Raw genomic sequence first — 7,387 nt, 5'->3', positions numbered from 1 at the left:
CACGCTGTTATTTTAAATTAAATAAATAATTGAAAAAAAAAAACACGTAGGGGTCCCCCAAAATTGGTAAAGCAGACAGCTGGGGCCTGATATTCTCAGACTAGGGAGGTCCATGGTTATTGGAATCTCCCCAGCCTAAAAATAGCAGGCCGCAGCCGCCCCAGAAGTGGCGCATCCATTAGATGCGCCAATCCTGGTGCTTCGCCCCAGCTCATCCCGCGCCCTGGTGCGGTGGCAAACGGGGTAATATTTGGGGTTAATACCAGATGTGTAATGTCACCTGGCATCAAGCCCTGGGGTTGGTGAGGTCAGGCGTCTATCAGATACCCGACATCACCAACCCAGTCAGTAATAAAAAAAAAATACACGACAAACACATTTTTATTTGAAAAAACACTCCCCAAAACATTCCCTCTTTAACCAATTTATTAGATTGAAAAACAAATCCAGGTCTGGTGTAATCCAAGGGGTTGCCATGACGATGCACACTGTCCCAGTCAATGAAGAGCAGGATGTTCCCCATTGGCTGGGAGAGCAGTGCAGTGACCTGAGCTAACATCAATGGGTCAGCCCAGGTCACTGCAGGGGGGTGACAAGTGCTGCTGTCAGTGAGGTACATTACCTGCGCTGATCTCCAGCACACTGACAGCCCCTGTCACTGAGCTCAATGACCGCCCGGCGCCTTCACACCAAGTATCGCGAGAGGTCCGTGACGTCACCGCTAGTCAGTCTCGGGTCGGAAGCGATAGGTGATGTGACAAGCGGCGGCCATGGTGGACAGTGACAGCGCTGAGGTCGGGATGGCGGGACTTCATCACCGCAGGTAAGCCGAGCGAGCGAGCGAGCGGGCGGGCGGGCGGGCGGGCAGGGGGGGGGATGTGGATGTGTGTGTGTGTGTGTATGTATGTGTACATGCCGCGGGCAGGAGGGGGTGGAGCGAGCTGAGCGGGAAAGTGTGGGCTTCCTGCACGTAACTAAGATAAACATCGGGTTACTAACCAAAGCGCTTTGCTTGGATACCCGATGTTTATCTTGGTTACCAGCTTGTGGCAGGCTGCCAGCGATGGCTCCTGCTCACTGTAGCTGTAAAAAGCCCTGCTTTTTGCTGCTAGAACCGTTCTCGAACGTATCTAGAACTATCGAGCTTTTAGCAAAAAGCTCGAGTTCTAGTTCGATCTCGAACAGCCCAAAAATCACTCGAGCCGCGAACTGGAGAACCACGAACCACGAACCGCGCTCAACTCTAGTCATCACGTCTGCTTCACACGCAGAAGGTCCTGGGTTGAATCCCCAGTGAAACCAATCCATCTTTAATGTTGAAGTAATTTCCTATTGACTTGTAAAATATGAAGTTCTTGGTTTCGTTGCCAAATGACAATACATTTTGGCTTCCATCACCAAGAGAACTACGATTTTGGGTTTCTTTTTTATTGACCATTTTAGCAGAAAACATAATCCCATATTATAAAAATCCTGTTTGTTTCAAAATATATAGTTCCCATAAATACAAAAGCAAACGACTAAACTATGTAGAAAAAAGTAACACATTCAATGTAAACTTCAATTTAAGCAAAATCCCTTTGTAGGAGTAAAACTGGTAAAATATATAATAAAAATTGTAAATGTTTCATTAACCAAAAATACTTTCCTTCAGCAATAAAAAGGCCCCGTCAGTCACAATTCTGCTCTGCTAGCCAATACACAGTAACTTTCCATTAGGTTTCATAGTGTAGTGCTCATCATGTCTGCTTAACACGCAGCAGGTCCTAGGTTGAATCCCCAGTAAAAACAATCTGTTCATGGTGTTGAAATAAAACCCTATCAACCTGCAATATAGGAAGTTCTTGGCTTTGTTGCCGAATGACGGGATGTTTTGACTTCCATCACCAACAGAGCTACGAATTTGTTTTTTTTCCCCAACTAGTCTCTAATTGCCATTACTTTGCAGGATTTCAAAGGTTTCATAGTGTAGTGGTCATCACGTCTGCTTCACACGCAGAAGGTCCTGGGTTCAATCCCCAGTAAAACCAATCCATATTTGGTGTTGAAGTAATTTCCTATTGACTTGTAAAATATGAAATTCTTGGTTTCGTTGCCAAATGACAATACATTTTGGCTTCCATCACCAAGAGAACTACGATTTTGGGTTTCTTTTTTATTGACCATTTTAGCAGAAAACATAATCCCATATTATAAAAATCCTGTTTGTTTCAAAATATATAGTTCCCATAAATAGAAAAGCAAAAGACCAAACTATGGAGAAAAAAGTAAAACATTCAATATAAACTTCAATTTAAGCAAAATTCCTTTGTAGAAATAAAACTGGTAAAATATGTAATAAAAATTGTAAATGTTTCATTAACCAAAAATACTTTCCTTCAGCAATAAAAAGGCCCCGTCAGTCACAATTCTGCTCCGATAGCCAATACTCTATAACTTTTCCTCAGGTTTCATAGTGTAGTGGTCATCACGTCTGCTTAACACGCAGGAGGTCCTGGGTTCAATCCCCAGTGAAACCAATCTGTTCTTAGTGTTGAAATAATACCCTATCCCACTACAATATATGAAGTTCTCGGCTTTGTTGCCGAATGACGGGATGTTTTGGCTTCCATCACAAACAGAACTGCGAATTATTATTTTTTTTTCCCCTGGCTATCAAAACTCGTCTCTAATTGCCATTACTTTGCAGGATTTCACAGGTTTCATAGTGGAGTGGGCATCATGTCTACTTCACACGCAGAAGGTCCTGGGTTCAATCCCCAGTAAAAACAAGCCGTTTTTGCTGTTGAAGTAATTTGCTATCAACCTGTAATATATGAAATTCTTGGTTTTGTTGCCAACTGACAATATATTTTGGCTTCCATCACAAAGAGAACTACGATTTTGGGTTTCTTTTTTATTGACCATTTTAGCAGAAAACATAATCCCATATTATAAAAATCCTGTTTGTTTCAAAATATATAGTTCCCATAAATACAAAAGCAAAAGACCAAACTATGGAGAAAAAAGTAACACATTCAATATAAACTTCAATTTAAGCAAAATCCCTTTGTAGGAATAAAACTGGTAAAATATGTAATAAAAATTGTAAATGTTTCATTAACCAAAAATACTTTCCTTTAGCAATAAAAAAGGCCCCGTCAGTCACATTCTGCTCTGCTAGCCAATACACAGAAACTTTCCCTCAGGTTTCATAGAGTAGTGGTCATCACGTCTGCTTTACACGCAGAAGGTCCTGGGTTCAATTCCCTGTGAAAGCCATCTGTTCTTGGTGTTGAAATAATACCCTATCAACATGCAAAATATAAAGTTCTTGGCTTTGTTGCCGAATAACGGGATGTTTTCGCTTCCATTACCAACAGAGCTACGAATTTATTTTTTTTTCCCCTGGCGGTCAAAACTATTCTCTAATTGCCATTACTTTGCAGGATTTCAAAGGTTTCATAGTGTAGTGGTCATCACGTCTGCTTCACATGCAGAAGGTTCTGGGTTCAATCCCCAGTGAAACCAATCTGTTGTTAGTGTTGAAATAATATGCTATCCAACTACAATATATGAAGTTCTCAGCTTTGTTGCCGAATGACGGGATGTTTTGGCTTCCATCACAAACAGAAATACAAATTATTTTTATTTTTTCCCCTGGCGGTCAAAACTCGTCTCTAAATGCCATTACTTTGCAAGATTTCACAGGTTTCATAGTGGAGTGTTCATCACGTCTACTTCACACGCAGAAGGTCCTAGGTTCAATCCCCAGTAAAAACAAGCTGTTTTCGCTGTTGAAGAAATTTGCTATCAACCTGTATTATATGAAATTCTTGGTTTCGTTGCCAAATGACAATACATTTTGGCTTCCATCACCAAGAGAACTACTATTTTGGGTTTCTTTTTTATTGACCATTTTAGCAGAAAACATAATCCCATATTATAAAAATCCTGTTTGTTTCAAAATATATAGTTCCCATAAATATAAAAGCAAAAGAACAAACTATGTAGAAAAAAGTAACACATTCAATGTAAACTTCAATTTAAGCAAAATCCCTTTGTAGGAATTAAACTGGTAAAATATGTAATAAAAATTGTAAATGTTTCATTAACCAAAAATACTTTCCTTTAGCAATATAAAAGGCCCCATCAGTCACAATTCTGCTCTGCTAGCCAATACACAGAAACTTTCCCTCAGGTTTCATAGTTTAGTGGTCATCACGTCTGCTTTACAGGCAGAAGGTCCTGGGTTCAATCCCCAGTGAAAATCGTCTGTTCTTGTTGTTAAAATAATACCCTATCACACTATGATGTATGAAGTTCTTGGCTTTGTTGCCGAGTGATGGGATGTTTTGGCTTCCATCACCAACAGAACTTCGAATTATTTTTTTTTTCCCCTGGCGGTCAAAACTTGTCTCTAATTGCCATTACTAATTGCCATTACTTTGCAGTATTTCCCAGGTTTCAATCCACAGTGAAACCAATCCGTTTTTGGTGTAGAAGTAATTTCCTATCGACTTGTAATATATGAAATTCTTGGTTTCGTTGCCAAATGACAATACATTTTGGCTTCCATCACCAAGAGAACTACGATTTTGGGTTTCTTTTTTATTGACCATTTTAGCAGAAAACATAATCCCATATTATAAAAATCCTGTTTGTTTCAAAAAATATAGTTCCCATAAATACAAAAGCAAAAGACCAAACTATGTAGAAAAAAGTAACATATTCAATATAAACTTTAAATTAAGCAAAGTCCCTTTGTAGGAATAAAACTAGTAAAATATGTAAAAAATATTGTAAATGTTCCATTAACCAAAAACACTTTTCTTCAGCAATAAAAAGGCCCCGTTAGTTACAATTCTGCTCCGATAGCCAATACTCTATCATTTTCTGTCAGGTTTCATAGTGTAGTGGTAATCACGTCTGCTTTACACGCAGAAGGTCCTGGGTTTAATCCACAGTGAAACCCATCTTTTCTTGGTGTTGAAATAATACTCTATCAACCTGCAATATATAAAGTTCTTGGCTTTGTTGCCGAATAATGGGATGTTTTGGCTTCCATAACCAACAGAACTACGAATTATTTTATTTTTTCCCCTGGCGGTCAAAACTCGTCTCTAATTGCTCTGATGCTGGGTGGCTCACTGGGTAATATTGGGGTTAGGGCTAGCTGTATATTATCAGCTGGCCCTAAGCCCGAAATTCATGGTGTCACGCCAATATTAGACATGGCCACCATGAATTTCTAGTAAAGATAAAAAAACCACAACACACAGAAAAATATTTTTTTTAGAAATAAAACACAACACAATTAGTGACTCCATCTTTATTGAAATAAAGAATCCCCCCTCCGCAGTAATCCTGGGTCAGGGTCCCGCGCCGTCCAATCCGGATCCAATATCATCTGATCGGTTTGCTGGAAGGCAAAGCGATCAGATGATGTGTCAGGATCAAGTGCCTGAATCACATCACACATCAGCTGATTGTATAAACGCCGTTTATACAATCAGCAGATGCATCGGTGCAAAAAAAAAATACTCACTTATGTGCTAATTACCCGGCAGCTCCTGGAGCGATGGGGCGGGAATCTGATCCCGTCCGATCGCTGCAGCAGCTGCCGGTAATCAGGGATGAAGTCTCCTGACGCATCCGCTGATAGGTTAAACCGGCCGGCCGCTGGCGTCAGCCCGAGACTTAAGATCAGCTGATGCGTCAGGTGACTGCATCAGGTGATCCATTGCCAGGTCCTGCATCCTGCAGGCATACGTACCCGGGGAGACTGCACACACCCGTAGTGGCGGTACAGGGAGCGGGCATGGCACCGGGACCCTGCAGACAGGTGAGTATGATTTTTTTTTCTTTCTACTGTTCACTTTTGATTTAGCAGCCGCTTCCACCTCCTGCCCGTACATGGCGCCGCACGGCAGCATACATGCACAGGACTGGAGGTGGAAGCGGCGGTGACGGTACCGGGAGGATTCACGCTTCTGTGTTTACTGACAGAAGGAATCCTTGTCCTGTACATGTCACTTTACTACCCACCTCCTGCGTTTATAGCTGCGCTTTTGGTCTTAGAAGCACAGCAAAACGCAGCTATAATAACAATTTGCGTTTCTCATTGCGTCTTTCAACATCCCATTGCACTCAATGGATGAAAAGCGCAGTGAAAAACGCGGGAATAATTGACAGGCTGCGTTTTTGTGGCACCACAAAAACGCAGCTGAAAAAAAACGCTGTGTGCAGACAGCAAAAATGAAAACTCATAGACTTTGCTGGGGAAGCAAAGTCATGCAGTTTTCTGAGCAAAAACGCACCCGAAAACTGCGCAAAAACGCCGCGAAAAACGCACTGTGTGAACTTACCCCTAGGTCTGCTTCTGTAATGGTGAACTTTCAAGTTTGCTTTATACTATCTGCGATCGTATGATTCACAATGATCCTATTGTTAGCAGGGTGTGTTCACGTCCCTAAAAAAAAGCTTGGGGCTGGTTTCCCAGTGTTCATAACAGAGGTTTTCCTATGTGAAGTTTATGAATGATCGTGCTACTGATTTAATGGCACTGATTACAACATGCGGTTTTGATCTGATAGTGTTAATCTGACAGCTTGCCGTGGAGGTGTGTGGCCGATTTTCCACACACTGAGCAGAACAAAAGCATTAATTATACCATAGATAACAGTTTGACATGAATAGTCATAATTTAAATTATAATCTCAACAATCCTTGTACTTTGTACTACATCTAGGCAGACACAGCCAAAAATCATCAAACAAATCATCAAATAAATCTTTGCAGAGACCTCATGATTCATTATTATAAAATATATATTAACCCCTTCACCCCCGGCCACTAAAACACCCTAATGACATTGGCCATTTTTTGCAATTGTGACCAGTGTCACTTTGACAGGTTATAACTCTGGAACGCTTCAACGGATCCTGGCGATTCTGACATTGTTTTTTCGTGACATATTGTACTTCATGTCAGTTGTAAATTTAGGCCGATACTTTTTGCGTTTATTTGTGAAAATTTAGGAAATTGTGCGAAAATTTAGCAATTTTCAAACTTTGAAAATGTATGCCCATAAATCTGAGAGATATGTCACACAAAATAGTTACTAAATAACATTTCCCATTTGTCTACTTTACATCAGCGCAATTTTCGAAAGAAATTTTGTTTTTCGTTAGGAAGTTAGAAGGGGTCAAAGTTCATCAGCAATTTCTAATTTTTCCAACAAAATGTACAAAATAATTTTTTTAGGGACCACATCACAATTGAAGTGACTTTGAGAGGCCGAGGTGACAGAAAATACCCAAAAGTGACCCCATTCTAAAAACTGCACCCTTCACACTGCTCAAAACCATATCCAAGAAGTTTATTAACCCTGAAAATTTTACTTTTT

General features: G+C 40.5%; 1 non-coding gene across 1 annotated transcript; it reads left to right on the top strand.

The window, feature by feature from the left end:
- Positions 1 to 2,446: 2,446 nt before the first annotated feature.
- On the top strand, positions 2,447 to 2,519 carry TRNAV-AAC (transfer RNA valine (anticodon AAC)). Its single transcript has one exon. It is a non-coding gene; the product is annotated as a tRNA-Val (tRNA).
- The last annotated feature ends 4,868 nt before the right edge of the window (positions 2,520 to 7,387 follow it).

Source organism: Anomaloglossus baeobatrachus, chromosome 2 (assembly GCF_048569485.1).
Source record: "Anomaloglossus baeobatrachus isolate aAnoBae1 chromosome 2, aAnoBae1.hap1, whole genome shotgun sequence".
Lineage (NCBI taxonomy): Eukaryota > Metazoa > Chordata > Amphibia > Anura > Aromobatidae > Anomaloglossus > Anomaloglossus baeobatrachus.
Note: the sequence above shows the minus strand (reverse complement) of the source record. Positions and strands in the feature narration are given on the sequence as shown.